General features: G+C 43.1%; 1 protein-coding gene across 5 annotated transcripts in view; it reads left to right on the plus strand.

Moving 5' to 3' along the window:
• Positions 1-22,368, plus strand: part of LOC106993810 (uncharacterized) — a 52,210-nt gene that overhangs the window by 6,993 nt on the left and 22,849 nt on the right. The window contains exons 1-2 of one of the 5 annotated variants that reach the window (XR_013405121.1): positions 18,932-19,055; positions 20,637-20,750. The exons of 2 other annotated variants lie outside the window; for them this stretch is intronic. The gene's annotated coding sequence lies outside the window, so the exon portion shown is untranslated. Of the gene's footprint in view, positions 1-11,749; positions 11,854-18,931; positions 19,056-20,636; positions 20,751-22,368 lie in introns of those variants that run through there. 2 more of the 5 variants (XR_001440162.3, XM_077966698.1) reach the window with 2 other exon arrangements.

Raw genomic sequence — 22,368 nt, forward strand, 5'->3', positions numbered from 1 at the left:
TGAGAAAAGTTGGGATCATACGCTTTTTTTAATTCATTTAGTTTAGCATTTAGCTCGACTGAAGCTGAAGAGCATTTGGTAGACAAAAGAAAAAAGTAAAGGAAGCACCTTTGATGCTCCTTCCTACATATTCACATAACAAGAGCGGACCTGGGCCCCTTAACATTCTCTGCTGAGCCGCCTTTGCTGCAGGCCCAGGACTTGCTGGGAAATCAACTTTACACCGAGACATCTTTCCTTTCCTTTAAACGCTTTCACTTTGGCAGTATCATTTAAATAACTTTTCTTCCTGAAGCTAGCCATATCATTGAAGGGTTAAAACTTGAGTTCAACTAATTGATGATCTCTAGATGTTCTTCACAGCTGAGGGCAGGTGAACTCTGGGGATGGGAGGGGACTAGAGTGCAAGATATTCCAGATACCTTCACGTTTCCAGAACGGAAAGTTTAAGTCTAGATGAGCAAGTTAAATGGAATAAATACAGAATGCTGGGACATTCTACAAGACAGCTAGCCTGAGCTATTTAAAAAGTTAATGTCAAGAGAGACAGAGAGGAGAGAAGTGGGGAAGGACTATTCCTTAAAAACAAAGATATATAATGAAAATGCAATGTGTAAATCTTTATTGGCTCCTGGATTTAAAAAAAAAAAAAACATGCAAGATGTCTTGGGCAACTTTAATTTGGACTGGATATTATAGTAGTATAGAATTAGGGTTGGCTTTTTTTGATGTTAGAGTATTATGGTTATTTTGGAGGATGTTATTCTGAGAAGATAAATGGTGAAACATGCAACTTCAAATAAAACCTACAACTGCAAATAAGAAGTGTATGTAGAGAGAGAAAAAGAAAGCGAATTTGGCAATGTGTTAACCATTACAGAATTTCAGGATAATGTCTATAGCTGTTCATTTTACTATTCTTTCAGTATTTCTATGTTTGAAAATTTTTCATGACGAAAAGTCTGGGAAAACAATTCTAGGTTCATTGTCTACATCTCTTTTTTTTTTCATGTATTATAATGGAATTCACTTCATAGTTAAAAGATTTACTTGTAATGTTTCTAGTTTAAAAAAAAAAAAAAAAAAAAGTATGAGGCAAGCCGCGGTACTCACGCCTGTAATCCCAGTACTTTGGGAGGCTGACGCTGGTGGATCACGAAGTCAGTTCAAGACCAGCCTCGCCAACATAGTGAAACCCTGTCACTACTAAAAATACAAAGAATTAGCCGGGTGTGGTGGCGGGTGCCTGTAATCCCAGCTACTCGGGAGGCTGAGGCAGGAGAATTGCTTGAACCCGGGAGGCAGAGGTTGCAGTGAACCAAGATTGTGCTACTGCACTCCAGCTTGGGTGACAGAGCGAGACTCCGTCTCAGGAAAAAAAAAAAAAAAAAAAAAAAAAACATATATATATATATATATATATAAAACATATATATATCATATATATATATATGAGAAAATGATTTTTTTCCCCGATCATGGGAGAACTGTCATACTAATAACCAAAGTATTACCAGTGTTTTTGCTCTGGATCTTTTAGTAGTTTTATTATTTATGCTATTTTATTTTTGTTTGGTTTTCTTCAGGAGTCCCAAATGTCCATTAGTTACCAATTAATATAAAATGAAAATCTTTAAATACATTAGGGCATTACATTAACAATCCTCTAAAGCATTGTTTTATGATCCATAAATCTCAAAATCACCAGAAAATCTGTTATAAAATAAAGAGGAAAACTGTTTTATGTTAAGAATAAGGCAATAGCAAATAAATTTTAATTCCTTTATTCTTTTTCTTCTTTCTTTTTTTTTTCTTTTTTTTGAGGCTGAGTTTCACTCTTGTTGCCCAGGCTGGAGTGCAATGGTGCAATCTTGGCTCACTACAACCTCCACCTCCTGGATTCAAGTGATTCTCCTGCCTCAGCCTCCCAAGTAGATGGGATTACAGGCATGCGCCACCACACCCAGCTAGTTTTCTATTTTTAGTAGAGATGGGGTTTCACCATGTTGGTCAGGCTCGTCTTGAACTCCCAACCTCAGATGATCCACCCGTCTTGGCCTCCTAAAGTACTGGGATTACAGGCGTGAGCCACCATGCCCGGCCTTTTTCTTTTTTTTTTTTTTGAGATGGAGTTTTGCTCTTGTTGCCCAGGCTGGAGTGCAATGGCGCCATCTCAGCTCACTGCAACCTCCTCCTCCCAGGTTCAAGTGATTCTCCTGCCTCAGCCTCCCGAGTAGCTGGGATTACAGGCATGCAGCACCACACCGGACTACTTTTGTATTTTTAATAGAGACGGAGTTTCTCCATGTTGGTCAGGCTGGTCTCGAACCCCCAACCTCAGGTGATCTGCCTGCCTCAGCCTCCCAAAGTGCTGGGATTACAGGCATGAGCCACCGCACCCAGCCCCTTTATTTCTATTATGAATAGTTGTTTTGCTAGCCTTTTCATCATTTGACCTAGCAGTGAAACTTATAAATTGTTAGATTTTTAAATTTCCTTAATATTTTGAAATGTAATGCTGATGCAGATTATTGCTGTGTACCAAGCTTTAAATATTACTCATGAAAAGAAACGAAAATAGCACTAAATCTTGGACACTGAAGTTGCGCTCATGCAGAATCACAAGGGCACATATTTATGATGTGCTAATAAATAAATAGTTTTCCAGAAAAGTTGTGAAAACGACAAGGCATAATCTGAGAGGTGACAGTTGAGATATCCCGTCTATCAATTCTTTTTCCCTTTAATCATAGCTTTTTAGTATGTTGTGTTTTTCCTATCACCATTATGTTTATTGAAGGGAAAACTTTCTGTGACATTAGTAAACAGATTCTAGCGAGTGAACAGATTAAATCTTCAATTTGTGATGTAAAATTTGAGTGCCTAAAAGGAGAGGCAAATATGAAAATACTGGGAAACCAGGACTTTTCACACATGGTGATAAATCCATCCATCCAATACTTCGAGACACCATCCACATAGCTAATTATTATGTAAAACGAAACCATGAAAAGAACTGATGCTTCTCCATGACAGTAGATGCCCCAGGGGAACAGAATTCCCATCCTGGTTTCCCCTATTTGCAGCCTCCACACTTCAGAGGAACTAGCAAGTTACAATTGGCACTTGAAAAAGTGTTACAAAACACTGACAAGTATTAGGGAAACGTTGATTAATGTAAACAGCCTGCCTCAAGGAATGATACCTTTCTTAAGAAAACCAGTTTTCAATTCGCATTTGTATGTGCAGGTAAATGCAGTGAGTGTTTGAAGAGAAGTGATTTTTGCCTTTGCTGGAGAGAAGAGAGGATTATCATATTTACATCTTAACTTTCTGAAAATTTGAAAAAAGAATTGACAGACTGAAAGTCAATAGGCCCAAAAAATGAAGGAAATTCTGACATATGCTACAACATGGATGAACCTTGAGGACGTTATGCTAAGTTAAATAAGCCCGTCACCAAAAAACAAATGCCAAATGCTGCCACTTACATGAGGGGCCTACAGTAGCACGTTCTTGGAGGCAACAGTAGAATGGTGGTTGCCCAAGGCTGGGAGTAGGGGGTAAAGGAGAGTTCTTATTTAATGGTTATGGAGCTTCAGCTTTGCAGGGTGAAACAGTTCTGTGGATGGATGGCAGTGATGGTTGCACAACAACATAAATGCACTCGGTGGCACCGAACTGTATGCTTGAAAATGGGTAAGATGGCCAGGTGCAGTGGCTCACACCTGTAATCCAGCAATTTGGGAGGCCGAGGCAGGTGGATCCCTTGAGACCAGGAGGTGGAGACCAGCCTGGCCAACATGGCAAAAACCCGTCTCTACAAAAAAACGCAAAAATTAGCTGGGCATGGTCCCAGCTACACGGGAAGGCTGAGATGGGAGAATCGCTCAAGCCCAGGAGGCAGAGGTTGCAGTGAGCCCAGATTGCACTGCTGCATTCCAGCCTGAATGATAAAATGAGATTCTGTCTTTAAAAAAAAAATTAATAAGATGGTAAATTAGGCTGGGTGCAGTGGCTCCCACTTTGGGAGGCCGAGGTGGGCGGATCACAAGGTCAGGAGTTGTATACCAGCCTGGCCAACATAGTGAAACCCTGTCTCTACTAAAAATACAAATATTAGCCGGGCATGGTGGCACGTGCCTGTAGTCTCAGCTACTCAGGAGAATGAGGCAGGAGAATCGCTTGAACCCAGGGGACAGAGGTTGCAGTGAGCTGATATCGCGCCATTGCTCTCCAGCCTGGGCAACAAAAGCAAAACTCCATCTCAAAAAAAAAATTTAAAAAAAAAGTGAGATGGTAAATTTTATGTTATCTATATTTTACCACAATCTAAAAAAAAAAAAAAAAAAAAAAAAAAAAAAGTCAATGGGATTCCTTTTTCTCATGTACCAGTTTTATTTTAATTTGGATTCTCATCCTATATATTTTCTATTTATTTATTTATTTTTGAGATGTAGCCTAGCTCTGTCACCCAGACTGTGCAGTGGCGCCATCTCGGCTCACTGCAACCTCCGCCTCCTGGGTTTAAGCAATTCTCCTGTCTCAGCCTCCTGAGTAGCTGGGATTACAGGCCCATGCCACCACGCCCGGCTAATTTTTGTAGTTTTAGTAGAGACGGGATTTCACCATGTTTGCCAAGCTGGTCTCGAACCGCAGACAAGTGATCCACCCAACTCGGCCTCCCAAAGTGCTGGGATTACAGGCATGAGCCACCACGCCCGGCCTGCATGACATTTTTAAAAGATTTGTTTTGTTTTGTTTTGGTTTTGTAGAGATAGGGTTTCTCTAAATTACCCAGGCTGATCTGAAACTCCTGGCTTCAAGTGGTCCTCCTGCCTCAGCTTCCCAAAGTGCTAGGTTTACAGCATGAGCTATCATGCCCAGCCCCTAGCCTATAATTTTTTATTAGGCACTGACTATGTGCCAGACGCTGTTCTAAGTAGTTTACATGTTAATATGACCTAATTTACTGTACACATCATTTCTATTAGGTAGGCACTGTTATCATCCCTATTTCACTGAACAGGAATCTGGGGCCCAGTACTTTCCTAGAGTCACAAGCAGGAGAGCTGGGTGTCCCATCCTGGTGCTCTAGAGAGCTCACTAGCAGCCAGTAGCCACAGCTGACTTCTTAGCTATTCTTCCAGTGCCATTTCTTCCTCTGTTCTCACATTCCCCATGGATCTACTGATAGAAAAATGTATATATGTACTTTCCCCACAAGCTTGGTAGGATTTCTCTTGGTACTTTTGAGGTGAAGTAGATACTTTAAGAATTCATATTCCTGCAAATAGAACTAACAGCTGCCTCAGGGCTCTAGAACTGTCTGCCAGTGGAAAAACATGGCCACCTTCAGTTGTGTGCTTTCTGGCAACACCCAATTCATGCCCTAAATTCCAGTTCCACAAAGAAAGGAAGGCTGATTTACAACTTTGTAAATGCTACAATTAAGGGGGGGTTGGGGGGGAGAGCAGAAGATTATCTGTCATCTGTCCATGTATCTATTTATCTATCTATCTAAAGTTCTGCAATTAAAATGGTTTGGGATGATCTTGGTAATAGTAGACATGTAGTCTGAGTACTAGTGTCACATTTGGAAACATTTGGTCTGCTGAATGTCAATGGATGTGTTTCTAGCCTGCAATGCCCTCTTGAAATCAATAGCTTTAAAGATCTTTAACCATGAACTGTAGTAAGAAGTAAATTTTAGGCTGGCTGTGGTGGCTTACTCCTGTAATCCCAACACTTGGGGAGGCCGAGGCGGGCAGATCACCTGCGGTCAGGAGTTCAAGACCAGCCTGGCCAACATGGTGAAACCCTGTCTCTACAAAAAATACAAAAACTAGCCAGGCATGATGGCGGGTGCCTGTAATCCCAGATACTACGGAGGCTGAGGCAGGAAAATTGCTTGAACTGGGGAGGCGGGGGTTGCAGTGAGCCAAGATCACACCATTGCACTCCAGCCTGGGCGACAGAGCAAGACTCAGTCTCAGAAAAAAAAGAAGTACATTTTAAACATCTCAAATGAACCTTGTGCACATATACACACAAATACAGGTTGCAACACACAATTTTAAAACATTCCTTTAAATTACGCTATAGGATTTTTCAATTTGATTATTAACCCTCTAGCTTGGAAAGCTATTGTCCTCAAAACCAGGTTCTCATGGAAAATGGCAACATAGTCTGCTCAATAATGTCAGAACAGATTTTTCTTTCCTTTATCCCTTTTGCAATGAGAAGTCGTAATCCCTGCCTTTGGTGAAGTTACCCTTAAATTCCAAATCAATAGGATTCAAAGCTCTTCAGAGAATTTCTGAGTAACTCTGTAGTCGCTCCCTTCCCTGCTGGCTCTTTTCTGCCTTGAGGCCCCCACCTGCACCCCCAATCTCAGCACCCCTCTCCTGTCTGCCACATCTGATGGCATCTCTCAGCTGCCTCCGTGCCCATCTACTCACCCCAAGCCTAGAGTGGTCCAAAAAAAGAGAACCAGGCTCGGAGACAGAGGGTCCTGAAAAGGAATTCCTCCCTACCCCTTACTAGATTGACCTTGGGCAAACAACTGCTGCTCTCTGGGCCTCAGTTTCCTCACTTATAAAATAAGGATAATAACACAGTCTCTCAAGTGGTTTCTTGGACTGAAAGAGGAGAAGTGAGATACGGTAGTAAAGTAATTAACACAGTGTTTAACTTTGTGAACATTATTCCCTTTCCTTTTTTTGCCTAAGGCATGTTGAAGGCGCTGTCTGAGGTCAGCAGGTGCTGGGAAAATAACACCCTTACTAGAGATGCATCCTGGACAATCACAGGGCAGCATGGACTCCAAAAATAATGTTCTGTGAAACTTTAGTCCAATCACGGCCCAAAACTCCAGGGTCCAAGAAGGACATCATCATGGTATTTCTCGGGGGCAGGATAAATGGATCTCAGGGAAAGGCAGGAGCCAATGACCTTGAATACCCTCCCACCCCCTATCCATTCATAGACTGTTTCATACTCATGAAAAAACAGCACTAGAGGCTGGGCACGGTAGCTCATGCCTATAATCCCAGTACTTTGAGAGGCCGAGGTGGGTGGATCACTTGAGGTGAGGAGTTGGAGACCAGCCTGGCCAACAGGTGAAACCCCGCCTCTACTAAAAATACAAAAATTAGCTGAATGTGGTGGCGCATGCCTATAGTCCCAGCTACTTAGGAGGCTGAGGCCAGAGAACTGCTTGAACCCATGAGGTGGAGGTTGCAGTGAGCCAAGATTGCGCCACTGTACTCCAGCCAGGGCGACAAAGCCAAGACCTTGTCTCAAAAGAGAAAAGAAAAAAAAGAAAGAAACTAGAAATGCAAACTTTCAAACTTTGGGTGAGAGGGCAAGGAAAACAAAGAATGAACAGTATACATCAGCTATTTTTGGTGACTACTGCCCTGAGTTGCCCATTTACATAATATAATAAGAACGAAATGGTGCTAATCTGAGAGGTTAATGGAATCAGATCTCACATATGCTCTCCTTGAATGTCATGCCATCTCACCCAATGAATATTAAGTTGTATGTTAGAAAGAGTTTGAGAAACACATATAGAAATTAGGAAGTGAATTAGATATCAGCTGGATTCTTTTTAGGAATATGATCTGGTCTAGTATTCGTTTTGAACTGGGAACTTTCCATTTTTCCTCCTGGAGATTTTCCTTTCACATCATCAATTTTATTAGTGATGGTTGAGGTCTCTCAAATCTGTGAATAAGGTTTAGTGAGAATTGATGAGCCCTGGTTAAATAAGAATTCTAATGGCTATGGGTTGCCGCTATGTGGTAGAAGTCAAACTCAATTATCTTTTCTTTTTTTTCTCTCTTTTTTTTTTTTTTTTTTTTTTTTGAGATGAAGTCTATCTCTGTCACCTTGGCTGGAGTGCAGTGGCGGGATCTCAGCTCACTCCAGCCTCCGCCTCCCAATTCAAGCGATTCTCTTGCCTCAGCCTCTCAAGTACTTGGGATTACAGGCACGCACCACCACGCCCGGCTAATTTTTATATTTTTAGTAGAGATGGGTTTTCACCATGTTGGCCAGGCTGGTCTTGAACTCCTGGCCTCAAGTGATCCACCTGCCTCAGCCTCCCAAAGTGCTGGGATTATAGGTGTGAGCCACCACGCCTGGCCTAATCCAATTATCTTTTAATTCAACAATTCTCTGGGAGACTCCCTAGAACCTCTTCTATGTGTCTTTTTTCATTTGAAATCTTTCCTTTCAAATCAGGCCTACTTTAGAAGGACCAAAAAAAAAAAAAAAAATCAAAATACAAAACCTTCATTTGTGAAAAATGAAAGAAAAGGAGAAGGGATTTTTCTCTCTAGATTTAGCTTTTTTCAGTAAGGAAATATTGGACCATCAGGTAATCAATCTTGGCTACACAGTTCAAGCAAAAAACAAAACAAACAAAGCCATCGTTTGCTTAGCATTGCTGTATCCCTAGACAAATTCTACCAGCTTTTACATTGCTATTCCTCTCCTTCCCCATTGCAGCCGTTTAAGAAAAGTTCTACTTGGGAAGATAGAACAAAGCCTATCTTTATGCTCTAAGCAGTGCCTAGCTCTCAGAGTTGGAGGAGGGAAGAGAAAGGAATAATGAACAAGGGGGAGGAGAAGGTGGTATTTAGTTTCTTCTTAAATTTCACTTACTAAGAATTCCCTCAGTGTCAAATGGGGAGGCATCTTTAGGATTTACAGTTTGTTAAATGTTATCCAGTGTTTTCAGATACATTCTTTGGAATACATTCCTCTATTTTCAATATGCATATTCACATACTAATACATTAGCAGACATTAGGAACAGCATGGACTGGAAGGTCCATGATTGTACCAGGCTAGAACTAGGAAACTTTATTTATTTATTTATTTATTTATTTTTATTTTTATTTTTATTTGAGACGGAGTCTCGCTCTGTCACCAGGCTGGAGTGCAGTGGCGTGATCTCAGCTCCACTGCAACCTCCACCTCCTGGGTTTAAGCAATTCTCCTGCCTGAGCCTCCTGAGTAGCTGGGATTACAGGCATGCACCACCATGCCCAGCCAATTTTTGTATTTTTAGTAGAGATGTCATTTCACCATGTTGGCCAGGATGGTCTCTATCTCTTGACCTTGTGATCTTCCCGCCTTGGCCTCCCAAAGTGCTGGGATTACAGACATGAACCACCACACCCAGCCTACTTTTTAAATACATATACAAGGTCTTGCTCTGTCACCCAGACTGGAGTGCAGTGGCACAGTCATAGCTCACTGCAGCCTCGACCTCCTGGGTTCAAGCGATCCTCCCACTTCAGCCTCCCAAGTAGCAGGACCACAGGTGTGTACCACCAGGCCTGACTAATTTTTGTATTTTTTTTTTTTTTTTTTTTAGACAGAGTCTCACTCTGTAGCACAGGCCTGAGTGCAGTGGTACCATCTTGGCTCACTGCAACCTCCACCTCCAGGGTTCAAGCAATTCTCTTGCCTCAGCCTCCTGAGTAGCTGGGACTACGGGCATGTGCCACCACGCCTGGCTAATTTTTGTATTTTTAGTAGAGATGGGGTTTCACTATGTTGGCCAGGCTGGTCTTGCACTCCTGACCTTGTGATCTGCCCGCCTCAGCCTCCCAAAGTGCTGGGATTACAAGCGTGAGCCACCGCGCCCGGCTTAATTTTTGTATTTTTTGTAGAGACAGGGTTTCATCATGTTGCCAAGGCTGGTCTCAAACTCCTGAGCTCAAGCAATCCACCTGCCTTGGCCTCTCAAAATGCTGAGATTACAGGTGTAAGCCACCGTACCCGGCCTAATTTTTAAACTTTTTGGAGAGATGAAGTCTCACCATATTGCTCATGTTGGTCTTGAACTTCTGGGCTCAAGTGATCCTCGTCTTCAGCTTCCCAAAGTGGTGAGATTACCGATATGAGCCACTGCACCAGCCCTAGGAAGCTCTTTCATAAGGAGGGAATATTCTCTTCCCCATCATCCTTTTGGGTTGAAGATAGCAGCCAGGATGGTATTAGGGAAAGTTAGGAAGGTAGTGATGGTGGTGGTGGTGGCAGGTGGAAGGGATTAATGTTGAGAGTTGTTATTTGCGTTGCAAAAAGAGCCTGATGTTTTCCTTTTGTGAATACTATTATACTCATTTCTTGAAAAATATTCCGAAAGGATACTGCCTAGTTCTACAATCTCAACAGATAATTAATAAGAATCCCAAGTTGGAATTAGTTTCACTGAGTGTAGCTCAGAGGTCTGTATAGAAAAAAACAGTTCTTTCACAGGTAAAAGGAACGCTAGGGATGCAGCCTCTTAAGTTGGCTTTGGGACCCAGAAAAGTGCACATAGTTTGCAGTTGGCCAGTGGCTAGATGGCTTCCAGCAAGCCTTTAAAATAAATAGAATAAATAGGCCATACCATCCTGAATGTGCCCGATCTCATCATAAAATAAATAGAATTTCTTTGGTGAAGCATTTTCTCCCCAAAAGCTATGACAACTCTTTTAGGGGCTAATGACCTTCTCATCAAAGTCCAGCTGTACACCTCTCATGGTCCTCCTAGAATTCAAACTCCTGGGCTGTTGGTCCTTAGTTGGTGTACATTGTCTCATCCCTTACTTATCAAGATTTAGCTGCCCTATATCCACTTTCAAGGATGGGTGTGTGTGCGTTAATGGAAGTTAAAGTTTTCAAGCATAATCTGTTCCAGGTAACAAGTTATCAGCCAGTATTTATTTAGATCTACCAAAAAATACAGTTCTCTTCTAGGTATTGAGGACATAAGGAACTATTTACATAAATGTTACTTCTTATCTCAAAACATACAGGATAGCCGGAAATTCAAAACTCATACTTTAAATTATGAGTAATAGTAAAAGACTATCACAGAATATATGCTACGGGTCAAATAAGGGTTAGCTTCAGAGAGACCTGGATGAAGTGGTGGGGCCATGTGACTTGAAATGGTGTCATGAGTGTCACTGAGTCTTGACGCTGTGCTCCTGGAAGAGCACAACCAGATGAAGACTAATTTACCTGGTGGAAAATGGCTGTCCTATCTATGCAGTCTAAAATAGAAACCACGGATACATCACCACGAAACATAATCTGGCTGCTGTGCTAGGCCTAAGCAACTGTTTCTGAACTTTTCCAATAACACTTGTTTTCTACGTATTAATTCTTTCCAAACACGTATTAGCACTAAAGGTATAAAAACTTATGGCATGAAAATTTAAATTTAAAATTTCTATTTGTTATCCTAATTTGGGCCCGGTGAGGTCGCTCATACTTGTAATCCCAACATTTTGAGAGGCCGAGGCTGGAGGATCACTTGAGACCAGGAGTTCAAGACCAGCCTGGGCAATAATAGAGTGAGACATTCATCTCTACAAAAAGAAAAAGAAACAAAAAATTAGCTGAGAGTTTGGTGGCACACGCCTATATTTCTAGCTACTTGGGAGGCTAACACAGGAAGACGGCTTGAGCCCAGGAGTTCGAGGTTGCAGACAAAGTGAGACCCTGTCTCTAAAATTAAAGTATAAATAAATAAATAGAATACGAAGAGGTCAATCAGAAGATATTAGGATCTCTATGACGCAGGAGCACTAGAAAAGCCTAGGAAGGAAACTCTGTGTCTCTTGAGCTCACAGACAGTAGAAGCAACAGAGTATTAGCACATTTTAGATAAGTACAGGATTTGTCAAGTCAAACAATATATGGTCTGGTTCTTACCTAACATCTTTTTCTTCACTTCTAGTCCTTAAAGATGTTGAAACAGGCTCGGTGCGGTAGCTCACGCCGGTAACCCCAGCACTTTAGGAGGCCAAGGTGGGTAGACCACAAGGTGGGGAGGTCAAGACCAGCTTGGCCAAGGTGGTGAAACCCTGTTTCTAATAAAACAAAAATTAGCTGGGCGTGGTGGCGGCCACCTGTAATCCCAGCTAATCAGGAGGCTGAGGCAGAGAATTGTTTGAACCCTGGAGGTGGAGGTTGCGGTGAGCCAAGATCGTGCCACTGCACTCCAGCCTGGGCAACAGAGCTAGACTTCTTCTCAAAAAAAAAAAAAAAAAAGATATTGAAACAGCTTGAAGCAAGACCTGTTCTTTCTAGGGCTCTCAGTCTCTTTTGGAGTTAGTTTCGGTGGGCTTTACCACCAAAAGGGAGAGGTAAACATGGCTGGAGGGTATGCCTGGCAGTAGATTTGGGAGAGGGAATTTCTTCTCCTGCACATCTAAAATGGTTCTAGGAGAGCCCGCTTTGCCGTCATACTTCTGTCCCCTTTGTACCTTCCTCTTGACTACTCCCTCACCACCCTGCATTCCCCTCAGTATACTAACCTGGGCCACATTTATCAGCGTGTGTCATTACTGTTCATTGAAGTTCAGAAACCACATTCCATTTTATTCTTTCTTACCTCCTGCCACCCCAAAGGATCAGGCTAGCCTTCCTTGTACATTCTCATGCTGCTTAGACTCAGGAAAGAAACAGAAGTGGAATGCCCTGCTCAGGAGTTCCGGCCTTGGCCATGTCTTCCCCTAAAAATCAACCAGAGTTGGCCGGGTGCAGTGGCTCATGCCTGTAATCCCAGCAGTTAGGGAGGCCGAGGTGGGCGTATCACTAGGTCAGAAGTTCGAGACCAGCCTGGCCAACATGGTGAAACCCTGTTTCTACTAAAAATACAAAAATTAGCCAGGCGTGGTGGTGGGCGCCTGTAATCTCAGTTACTCAGGAGGCTGAGGCAGGAGAATCACTTGAAACCGGAAGGCAGAGGTTGCAGTGAGCCTAGATCAGGCCACTGCACTCTAGCCTGGGTGACAGTGTGAGACTCCATCTCAACACACACACACACACACACACACACACACAAAATTAACCAGAGCTGCACTAATTTGGGGATGAGGTAGAAGTCGAGCTGTTTATGCACTTACCCAGCTAGTTCTTTATTCCCTCTCTGGCTCTAGTTCAGAATGTGTCTCTTCAGCAAAGATCCCCAGAGGACCAGAGAGGGGAATGACAGGAGCTGTGCGTCAGAACTGTTCTCTGAAGCTCTCACATTTGAGGACACTGTCAGCCAATGCTACTGCTTTAATATTAGCGACTGACACTAACAGGCGAAGGAGAGGCAAAGGAATACAGTCCTAACAGAGCCCAGCAGTGGACTGGCTGTACCTTTGTCAATATTGAATTAAGAGCCATAAAATATATCACCTTTCCTAATTTAATAATCCCACTGTTGGAACTGCATTCTGAGAAAACAGTTCAAATTAAGACAAGAGAATTCGAATGATACCTAGTGCCAATATCTTAGTATCTGAATGTCATTACCCATGAGAATGTACCCAGAGCTCCCTGAAGACATGGCTGATTCAGATCTGGGGCAAGGAAACGTCGTGGTGTGTGTCAGAAAGAAAAATGATACTTAGAGGAGGAAGAGTTTTGGGTAGAGAGGTGTTGAATTCTGTTTTGGATTGAGCTGTAGGTACCTGGGAGATGTACAGCTGGAGATGATCCGTGGGTACTATACAGATGTGGATGTGGATGTATCCCTATGTATCGAATCAGATAATCAATGTTGAAAATTTTCTTGTGCCACCTTGCAGAAGACTTCTCTCTGATGCTTGGTGAAAATGCAGATTTATGGGTCCCACCTCAGAGGATGAGGCAATTGCATTTTACTTTATTTTATTTTATTTTTTGAGACAGAGTCTCACACTCTCCTCCAGGTTGGAGTGCAGTGGCGCGATCTCTGCTCACTACAAGCTCCGTCTCCTGGGTTCACACCATTCTCCCACCTCAGCCTCCCGAGTAGCTGGGACTACAGGCATGCACCACCACACCCGGTTAATTTTTCTATTTTTCATAGACACAGGATTTTGCTGTGTTGCCCAAGCTGGTCTCAAACTCCTGGGCTCAAGTGATCCTCCTGTCTCAGCCTCCCAGAGTGTTGGTTTTACAGGTGTAAGCCACCACACCTGGCCCTATTTATTTATTTTTAATGTTTAAAATTTTTAATTTTTAAAATTTGAGATGGGGTCTTGCTATGTTGCCCAGCTGGTCTCGAACTCCTGGGTTCCAGCGATTCGCCAGCCTTGGCCTCCCAAAGTGCTGGATTACAGGCTTGAGCCACCATACCCAGCCAGTACAGAATTTTGTAAGCTTAAAAGCAAAGGAAGAAAACAACGCATTTCCGGATTTGACTACATGAATGTTAAATACTTTGGCATGTCAAAAACACCATGAAAAAAATTAAAATGAAAAATTAGAGGGAAATCCTACAGCATATATGAGCAAGTAAAGTAGTATCATTAATACATGAAGTTTTTATAATCCATGCAAAAAACTACCGCTATTTCAGTAAAAAAAAAAATGTGCAAACACATGAATACGCAATTCCCAAAGAAAAAACAATTTTCTCTCTCTATATATAGAACATGAATATGAAATACTTATTAAAACAAAAATGGAATGTCATTTTTAGCTCCTCAAATTGGCAAATACTTGTACGAAAAAGTATGGTTCAGGGAATCAAGGAAATAAGCAAAATCATTCACTGTTAGTCGAAGTGAATTTCATATCACTTTTCTTTCGTTGTTGAGACAGGTTCTCACTCCCAGGCTGGAGTGTACTCCCAGGCTGGAGTGTACTCCCAGGCTGGGATCTTGGCTCACTGCAGCCTGTGCCTCCCTGGGCCCAGGTGATTCTCCCAACTCAACCTCCATAGCTAAGACTACAGGTGTGCACTACCACACCGAGCTAATTTTTTGTATTTTTAGTGGAGGTGGGGTTTCCCCATGTTGCCCAGCTGGTCTCGAACTCCTGGGTTCCAGCGATTCGCCAGCCTTGGCCTCCCAAAGTGCTGGGATTACAGGCATGAGTCACAGTACCTGGCCTAGTATCACTGTTCTGAAAGGCATGTGTAAGTAATACCAAAAATTTTAAAACATTCCTACCCTTTGAAAGCAATTCTGCTTCTGGGAGCTTATGTTTTACATTTATGTAAAAAAAAAAAAATTGTTCCAGGCCGGTTGTGGTGGCACGCACCTCTAATCCCAGCTACTGGGGAGGCTGAGGCACAAGAATCACTTGAACCTGGGAGGCAGTGGTTGCAATGAGCCGAGATGGTGCCACTGCGCTCCAGCCTGGGTGAAAGAGCAAGACTCTGTCTCAAAATATACATATATATAAAGGCTCGCTGGCCTTTGGCGACCTTGCACTTATACCGGTGCCAAGAAGTATGTGAAAGTGCGAACCACTGAGAGTTTCGCTGTTCTACGTTTTGACAGAGTTTTATATCTTCTCATCTGTAGATGTGCACTTTAATACAGACAGCTACATGATGAGCAGGTAATACTGACTCAAGGCTCCAGCGGCTCTGTTAGTTGAAATAGTACACATCTGTACCCTCTACTTCAGTTGTTCAAATGTCCTTATAAAAATAGTTATGAAAAAGTGGCTGTTCTCACAGGTACACAGGCAATCTTAAACATCAATGAGTTGGCTATTTTCCCCTTAGCCTGAGAATGGCAGCCAGTCACACTTTGGAGGTTAGGCCAGCAAATCTGGGAATGCTAATAGATTCAGAAACCTGGAGTGCTTTTATTCCCTTCACAGACTCATCTAGCAAAATGGATTGCTTTGCAATTGTGAAGAGGGAAAGAAAAAGAATAAGGAAGAAAAAAAGAATGTGTTGGCTTTGTGAGCCCTGGTTTGAGTATAGGATTTTTTTTTTTTTGGATGAAAAGTGGGATCTTAATGGACGCTCACAGTTGGCTCAGGCAGCCTCTCAAAGCTCCCCCTTGTCAAACAGCACCCTAGATAGAAGGACCCATTGTTTTCTAACACTAAAGTTACCACGCTTCCCTTTATCCTTTCTTTTGTACTTTTTAGCGTTTGCTTAATCAGAATCTTTTAATCCCTAATGTGGTGACTCGGTGTAATTTATCTCATTAAGCCTCTCCTATTTTCTCCTGTTTACATGACTAATATTATTGTGTTTTATAGAGCTTATACCAACAAGCCACTCCTTTGTCCCATTGTTTCAGCTCCAGGCCAAAAACCAACAATGAAGTTTTATCTTTCCAATCTTGGACCTCACCTACTTGTCATTCAGATTGTATAGATTGCATGAAGAGCATGTTCCTTTGAAAACAAAGCAAGGATTCATTTTTATGACCTAAAAACAAACAATTACCTTTCTCAAAGGTCCTGGTCATCTCTTTTTATGAGTATAGACTGGCAAAGACTCACCTTAGAAGAGGAAAGAAGTATATACTTCCTTGTGGGCTGAAAGCCCAAAGTCCCCTAGCAATAATGCCCTGCTCCCTAACTTATATTTCTTTCCTGGAGCATAGAATATCGAGAAGCAGAGAATCTGAGCAGTGGAGGGCATCTGGCGAGGTTATCTCGTCCGAACCCCTGCCCTTCAGCAAGACCACACCCAAGCCAGACAGAGGAGAATCGATCTTGTTTTTCAACGCTTACAAAGCAGAGCCTTCTTTGAAAGTCCCATATTTGAAATATCGTGTCAGAAAATTTCTTTTCTAAAAACCCAGCCTAGTAAAAGCTTTTCGTGTCATTTTCTCAGTTACTCTTTTTCTTTTCTAGGCTGAAAACAACCAGTTACCATCCTCAGGGAATCAACAATTTAATGAGCAATAACTTCTGGTGAGGCCGTGGTTCTCAAACATTCGCCTGCCTCAGTGTCACCTGGAGGGCTTATGAAAGCACACATCGCTGCACACCCCCGGTTTCTGATCTCAGAGGTCCAATGAGGGCTCTAGAATTTGCATTTCTAGAGAGTTCCCAGGTGATGCTGATGCTGTTGGACTGGGGACCCCACTTTGAGAAGTGCTGCTATCAGGCCTAGTGCTAGGAAATCTGAAGGATAGAAATATGCAGATGCCTAAGAGCTGGGAATAAGTGGAGTTAACAAGTCAGCGGGTTAACCTCCATATGAAAGTGCCAAACGCCCATCGCATAAGCCCTTTGCTAGCTCAGGGTACAGTGTGGGAGGCCGACATGAACTGTAGTTTAGGATGTTAGCCATTCACACCAAGAACCGTGTGGGCATTGAAGGGGAGCACAGCTTCCTGCAGAACTGGAAGCATCAGGAACCATTCCTGGGTGGATTTGGTTTTGTTTTTGTTTTTTTGTTTTGTTTTTGTTTTGATTTCAGTTTTGCTCTTGTCACCGAGACTGGAGTGCAGTGGCATGATCTTGGCTCACTGCAACCTCCACCTCCTGGGTTCAAGCAATTCTCCTGCCTCAGCCTCCCAAATAGCTGGGATTGCAGCACATGCCACCCACCTCTGCCTCCCGAAGTGCTGAGATTACAGCTGTAAGACACTGAGCCCGGCCTCCTAGGTGGATTCTTTTATTTATTTATTTATTTTGCTTTTGGAGATTCCTCTTTGAAGGTTTTTTGTTTTGTTTTGTTTTATTATATTATACTTTAAGTTCTGGGATACATGTTCAAAATGTACAGGTTTGTTACATAGGTATACATGTGCCGTGGTGGTTTGCTGCACCCATCAACCCGTCATCTACATGATGTATTTCTCCTAATGCTATCCCTCCCCTAGCCCCCCAACCCTCTGACAGGCCCCAGTGTGTGATGTTCCCCTCCCTGTGTCCATGTGTTATCATTGTTCAGCTCCCACTTAGGAGTGAGAACATGTGGTGTTTGGTTTTCTGTTCCAGTGTTAGTTTGCTGATAATGATAGTTTCCAGCTTCATCCATGTCCCTGCAAATTACATGAACTCATCCTTTTTTGTGACTGCATAGTATTCCATGGTGTCTATGTGCTACATTTTCGTGGATTCTTCAAGAAGAGAAGGTTTCCAGACAAAGGGGAAGGGCAAGGCATGTGCTCTTCCAGCAGCGGAACAGCGTGGAACTGAGGAGGGGACGTGGAGTGTTCACAGAGCAGCAAGCCATGCAAGTGTCCCCAAGGGGAGCGTGCAAGTGAGGCAGTGAGGACAGAGTGCAGAGGCAGGCAGGGCAAGATCCAGAGGGCCTGGCAACGCAGGGGGAGGAGTCTGGGCAATAATTCTGAAGGTTCCGTTGACATCAAGGACAGAGGAAGCTTTGCTAAGACTCATATAAGGGGTCATCAGAGAAAAAAGGAGAAGTAGGAGCACAGCTCTCCCCAGACCTGTAGGTCCTCCACAGTAGGACTTATCTGCCAGGTTCACTCTGGTTTCCCGCTGGTATCAGGGCTCTGCTAGCCTCCTAGTCTAGGTGCAGGACTCGGCTTTCTCTTTCCTTTTAATTTTGTTGAATGACTTGGGAATTTCACAGAGGAAAATTTGTAAAGACACTGGGCAAACAGAACCAAAATGAACACGAAGGGAATACGGAAGTTGGGTCCAGAGATAAGGCTTCTAGCTCCACCTTTTGCGGGCTACATGACCTTGAGCGTGTTACTTAACTCCCTGTGCAGCAGTCTCTGTATTTAAATAGGGACCTTATCCCCTAACAAGATCCACAAGACCTTACAGGGCTTAGCACTCCCTGCTGTTTTCAGTCTGAGCTCACACTCACTGACTTTTTCTGCCCCAACTATATAAACCTTTTAATTTATTTATTTATTTATTTATTTATTTATTTATTTATTTATTTATATTTTGAGACAGAATCTCACTCTGTCACCCAGCCTGGAGTGCAGTGGCAAGATCTCAGCTCACTGCAACCTCTGCCTCCTGAGTTCAAGTAATTATCTGGCTCAGCCTCGCAAGTAGCTGGAATTACAGGCACCCGCCACCGCGCTCAGCTAATTTTTGTATTTTTAGTAGAGATGGGGTTTCACCATCTTTGCCAGGCTGGTCTTGAACTCCTGACCTTGTGATCCACCCGCCCTCGGCCTCCCAAAATGTTGGCATTACAGGCATGAGCCACCGCACCAGGCTTATAAACCTCTTTTTTTTTTTTTTTTTTTGAGACGGAGTTTCGCTCCTGTTGCCCAGGCTGGAGTGCAATGGCACGATCTCGGCTCACCGCAACCTCCGCCTCCCAGGTTCAAGCGATTCTCCTGCTTCAGCCTCCCTAGTAGCTGGGATTGCAGGTATGTGCCACCACGCCCAGCTAATTTTGTATTTTTAGTAGAGACAGGGTTTCTCCACGTTGGTCTCAAACTCCCAACCTCAGGTAATCTGCCTGCCTCGGCCTCCCAAAGTGCTGGGATTATAGGCGTGAGCCAACTCACGCTGGCCCTATAAACCTCTTTTAACTTGGGTTTACTATGCTTCTTTCTGGCCCAGGCCTTTGCACAAGCTGTTTCCTTTGTCTGCAATAGTCTTACTCTCACCTCACTAATTAACTGCTACATTAGATCTAAGACCTGCTCCCTCAGGGAAACCTCTGATCTCCCTGAATAGGTTAAATCTCTCTGATTATAGTGTTTTTTAGTATCAGGAACTTCTACCTGATGTCACTTAATGATTGCTTTTTGTGTAATTATTTACTTAATGTTTGTCTCCTACTAGAACAGGGGTCAGCAAACTGTAGCCGGCTTTGGCCTGAAGCCTATTTTCATAAAAAAGTTTTATTGGCACGCAGCCACACCTACTTTTTTACATATTGTGTGTGGTTGCTTTTGCACTGCAGTGGCAGAGTTGAGTAGTTGCAGCAGAGGCCTTATGGCCCACAAAACCTAAAATACTTACAATCTGGTCCTTTACGGAAAAAAAATTTGTCAATCCCTGTATAATCTCCATGAAAGCAGGCACAAGGTCTATTTTTGCTTACTTGCTTATCCTCAGCATCTAGCATAGTGTCTGCCACATAAAAGATGCACAATATTTATTTTAAAAAAATGAATGCAAGATTTTTTAAATGACTATTTTGCCAGAGTGTTGAAAGAGTTAAATAAGAGACAGTATTATTTTTTAAAAACCAGCAACATATGCCTAGAACACAATAGGTGTTTAATAAAAAAAAGTTAGCAGTTTTTTGTTGTTGTTGTTGTTATTCTTAGCCTTTCCTTAGTCAGTGCTTTTTTTTTTTTTTTTTTTTGAGACAGAGTCTTGCTCTGTCACCTAGGCTGGAGTGCAGTGCCACGATCTCAGCTCACTGCACCTCTGCCTCCTGGGTTCAAGCAATTCTCGTGTCTCAGCCTCCCTCCCGAGTAGCTGGGATTACAGGCACATGCCACCATGCCTGGCTAATTTTTGTATTTCTAGTAGAGATGGGGTTTTGCCATGTTGGCCAGGCTGGTCTCGAACTCCCGACCTCAGGTGATCCACCCGCCTTGTCCTCTCAAAGTGCTGGGATTACAGGCATGAGCCACCGCGCCCGACTGTCAGTGCTTTTTAGTCCTCTCTGTGGTACTAGACCTAAACTGTCCTGTGACCCTGGTGCACTCCTGTCCTCCATATCTTGTCCTCTGGCCTTGGTCTCCTGCAGGAGAAAGGCATTTCCATTTCTGTCTCCAGGACTCCTTCCTTGGACCCAGATTGTTAGCAATGTCTTCTCCACCTTTCCTAGAGATTTCCTTTTATGATGTGCAGTCTATTTGAAGCGTATTATTTGCAAGGCTTGTCATAGTGTTTGCGTGATACCCCTTTAACCTGTCCTTGGGGCTTTGCTTCACCAGGGTCATCTAAATGATGGCAGTTCCATCTTTCTTTATGGCCACCTCCTGCAGGGACAGCAGACAGCAGCTTGTGGTTGGTCAGGAGATGCTGGAAGACTGGAGGAGAGCTCCTGATGGGGCAGCGATGAGCAGAGGCTTGTGGACTGGACCTGTGTGGTTTCGTAGGTAAGAGAAGCGGGCAAAGGAGGGCAGGCTCAAAGCCCGACCTAGAAGCTGTTTAATCTGGAGTTGGCCCAGCTGGATATAGAATCCAAAAGAAGGGAAGGTTTGGTAAAACTAGGGTCAGCGAACTGTCACCTGCAGGCCAAATCTAGCCTGCCTCCCATTTTTATATGACTTTTACGCTAAGCATGGTTTTTACCTTTTTATATGATTGGAGAAAAGAAGCAAAAGAAGAATAGTATTTTGTGACACATAAAAATTTTAGGAAATTCAAATGTCAGTGTCCATCAATAAAGCTTTATTGGAACACAGTCCTGCCCATTCACTTATGACTATGGCTACTTTCATGTTACAACAGCAGAGTTGAGCAGTTGGCTACAGAGACCATATGGCCCATAAAGCCTGAAATATTTACTGTCTGGCTCTTTACAGAAAAAATTTACCAACCCCCAAGTTATACTATTAGCCTGAGCTTTGACCCAAGCCCATCAGAACACCTTCCCTGTTCAGTGTTGCGTGACCTCTGCAAACCCCACCAGGTCCCACCCTAGCAGCAGGAGGGAGAGAACAGGTTAATTAGATGGGTTAATTTGAAGAACTGTTCTTTCAAGAGGTGAGAAGGGATGAGATGAGAGAGTGCAATGCAGTTAAGACCATAGGCTGTGATTCAAATGTTGGTTTCACCACTTACAGCAGTGGGACTTTGAGCTAGTGTCTTAACCTCTCTGAGCAGCAGTTTCCATATAATAAAATGTGAATAATTATATGGTCAAAAATATAGTGTCGTTGTGAGGAACAAATGAGCTACTGCATGCAACAATGTCTGGCATATGGTAGACACTCAATGCATATTCACTACTATTAATTACTATGATTAGATGGAGTACAGCAGTGGAAGAGTTGGCCTGGGAGAGGAAGAAGCTGTCTTTCCTCGAGCAGCATGTGGAGTAGAGTAAAAACAATAGGCATTCGAGATAAACAGACCTGGGATCAATTCCCTTTGTTAGTGATGCTGTGTGACTTTAGTGAAGTTGATTAACTTCTGAGCCTCAGTTTTCCCTTCTCTACAGAACTCAGATGTCAACGGGTGGGGGTGGGGGGCCTTCCTGCTCTTGAATTTAGGAAATGTACTTCCTTTACAGGTCTGCCTGTCACCATCTCAGGTGACACACACGTGGCTTTGTTTCACCCTATGCCAGAAAGCACATTCAACAATTTTCTTTCAGCATTTCATGAGCTTAGTAAATTTACTTGAGATTTTAAGAGAGATGCTTTTGAGGGTAGGGGCATATTGTGCCACCCAAAGCCTTTCTCTAAAGCTCCTGCTCTTTTCTTGCCTCTGCCCCTCCCCTCTTCTTTCTGAGTGAGGAGCCCACTGTCCCCTCACTCTGCCCATTCCACACACATTTCCTCATCTCTCTCCCCTCCCTCCACACTGTCCAAAGAGGCTGATAAAGGCATTTTCCCATGAAGATGATTCTCTCCCCAAGACAAATTCTTTTTTTTTTTTTTTTTTTTTTTTTTTGAGACAGAGTCTTGCTCTGCTTGCTCTGTCTCCAGGCTGGAGTGTGGACTGCAATTTCTACCTCCTGGCCTCAAGCTATTCTCATGGCTCAGCCTC

The sequence above is a fragment of the Macaca mulatta genome, chromosome 15 (assembly GCF_049350105.2).
Source record: "Macaca mulatta isolate MMU2019108-1 chromosome 15, T2T-MMU8v2.0, whole genome shotgun sequence".
Classification (NCBI taxonomy): domain Eukaryota; kingdom Metazoa; phylum Chordata; class Mammalia; order Primates; family Cercopithecidae; genus Macaca; species Macaca mulatta.